The sequence below is a fragment of the Pteronotus mesoamericanus genome, unplaced genomic scaffold (genome assembly GCF_021234165.1).
Source record: "Pteronotus mesoamericanus isolate MK-2021 breed Mesoamerican mustached bat unplaced genomic scaffold, CSHL_Meso_final contig_170, whole genome shotgun sequence".
Taxonomy (NCBI): Eukaryota; Metazoa; Chordata; class Mammalia; order Chiroptera; family Mormoopidae; genus Pteronotus; species Pteronotus mesoamericanus.
The window spans coordinates 166,554-169,092 of NW_026555069.1; the positions used below are offsets into that span (position 1 = coordinate 166,554).

At 44.1% G+C, this 2,539-nt stretch overlaps 1 pseudogene; it reads right to left on the minus strand.

Moving 5' to 3' along the window:
* Positions 1-933: 933 nt before the first annotated feature.
* Positions 934-1,615, minus strand: LOC129064942 (peroxiredoxin-2-like; annotated as a pseudogene).
* Positions 1,616-2,539: the final 924 nt, after the last annotated feature.

The window sequence follows — 2,539 nt, forward strand, 5'->3', positions numbered from 1 at the left end:
TGGCCTCGATCCATACAGTCTGGGATCAGTGTGTGAAATCCCTTCCCTGTACTAGGGTCAAAGTGCTAGCAGGCTTGCCCTCTTTCCAGCGGCTCCAGGGCAGCGTTGTGGACTGAATGAAGCTATTACCCCAAATGTATGTGTAAAAATCTTCCTCCCCAAGGAGGATACTTTTAGGAAAGGAGTTTCGGGAGATGCTTAGGTCATGAGGTTGCCCCGGGATGAAGGTAGTGTCTTTCTCAACAAGCCCAGAGAGCTCGCTGGTCTTCCCACAATGTGAAGGACCAAAAGAATTTCTCTTATATGTACAAAAATGAGGGTCCTCTCCAGAAGGCACCATCCTGGTGTGACCAAATGCAGGTCTGGCTGTCTAGCTCTTCAAAAGGCAACACTCACGGTGCAGGTGTTAGTATAAAGGAAAGTGGTTTAGTTCTGGCGCTGACAACCAGGAAGATGAGGGTCCGTCTTCTCAATGGCCATATTAATATTTCAGGACAGGAACGGGTTTTTATAAGAGGGACAAGGGAAGAAAAAGACCATGTGCAGAGTTTGTGGATGTATAGGTAGTGATGTTGTTAGTCCCACTATTGATCTTTAATATCAGCATCCTGGCACTGTTTGATGTTAGGCAACTTCTGGCAGTTTAGTGAATTTTTCACTCAAAATCATGGTCAAGGTCATTTCTTGTCCCAGCTGGAAAGGAAATGCTGCTGGTTTCAAATGGTTCTAATGAAACTCTCAGTATGAGTTTCACAAGTTTATTAGTACATCTTTGTTTTGTTTTTTGTTTGTTTGTTTGTTTGTTTCTTATCCCTAATATTTTATTAGTCACCTCTAGTCCTGTTCTGGGTTGGGTGAATCCAGGGATGGGTTACTGTTTACCATTTATCTAAGGATACAAAAAGGCCTGGAGCAAGCCCTTTAGGTCACAGACTATGGAATATGAAGGGGCAGATCTACCCTTTCCTGGGCCAGCACGGGGCACCCAGGTAGGGTCCAAGACCCCAAGTCTGGCACCTGTTTGTCAGCCTGGTTATGTTTTGAGAAGCATTCCCTGCTGTCATCCAGCTGGGCTTGATGGTGTCCCTGCCATGCTTCCAGCCAGTGGGACAGATTTCCCCACAATCATCTGTGTACTGACAGGCTTGGACCAGCTGAAGAGCACCATCCACGGAGCATCCCACAGGCAAGTCATCGATGGTGATCTGGTGAATGACACTCTTGCCATCAAAGATACAGAGGCCCCTGTAGGCAACCCTCTCATCGTCCCTCATCACGCCATAGTCATGGGAAACACTTCCATTTACATTAGCCAGCATGGGTTCAGGGGCCCAAGCCTCCCTCTTTCCTGGGGGTGATAATCCAGGTGGACAAACCTCAAGGCCACCAAGATTCCCAGCACCTTGCAGCCCAGCTTGTGGAAGGCCTAGGCATGCTTGCTGAAAGCGATGATGTCCCTGGGGCACAGAAAAGTGAAGTCCAACAGGTAGAAAAAGAGGGCCATGTATTTCCGTCTTTATTCTGAAACCATCATCTCCTGAAAGGTGCCATCCACTATGATGTTGGCCTGGAAGTTCTGGGTGGACTTTCCGACATGAGTGTTTGCAGAGGCCATGACTGAAACCTGTTTGGGAAAGGGTGGGATGCACCTGCAGCGGACTGGCAGACTCACATTCTCAGAGACCTCACCTTTATGAGTACTTCTTATTCTAATTGTATTTCATGGAAAGTCACAGCAGTCTAAAGTTTTTATGCCCTATTCATCATGACTGTCAATTATTTCTCCATACCTATGAAGATATTAATGTTCTATGAGTCTTCTTGGGTAATGGAAATCCTGACCTCCTGTAAACCAAAATTTCATGAGTTAAATACAGATATAATTTTAGAGGTGCCTGTTGAGCAGATTGTAATCTCCTAGCAGGGGAAAGTCAAGCCATAAAGAGCTTTGAAGTATTAACACAATATATGCATGCAATGTTCATGGCAGCACAATTTACAACAGCCATGTGCTAGAAACCACCTAAGTGTTCTTCAGGAAATGAGTGGATTGAAAAACTGGTACTTTCACACAATGGAATACTATGCAGCAGAAAGAATGAAAGAACTCTTACCTTTTGTAACAACATGAATGGAATGGGAGAGCATGATACTAAGTGAAATAAGCCAGACAGGAAAAGACAAATGCCATATGATCTCCACTATAAGTGGAATTTAATCAATAAAGCAAACAAGCATGCATAATAGAAACTCAGACATTAACACAAAGAACGAACTTAAAGTAACTAGAGAGGAGGGAGTATAAGAGGAAGAGAAAGGAAGAGTTGTCAAGGGACATGTATAAAAATCCCATTACAAAGCCAAAAGGGGGTTGGGTTGTGGGTGGAAGGCGGGGTGGGTGGGGCAGGGGAACTGACAGCAGGAAAATGGAGACAACTCAACTTCAACAACAATAAAAAAGCAAAAGAGAAAAGAAACCAATTCAACCATTATAAAGAAAAGAATATTTCAACCTAAATTAAAAAAACCCTCATAGTAT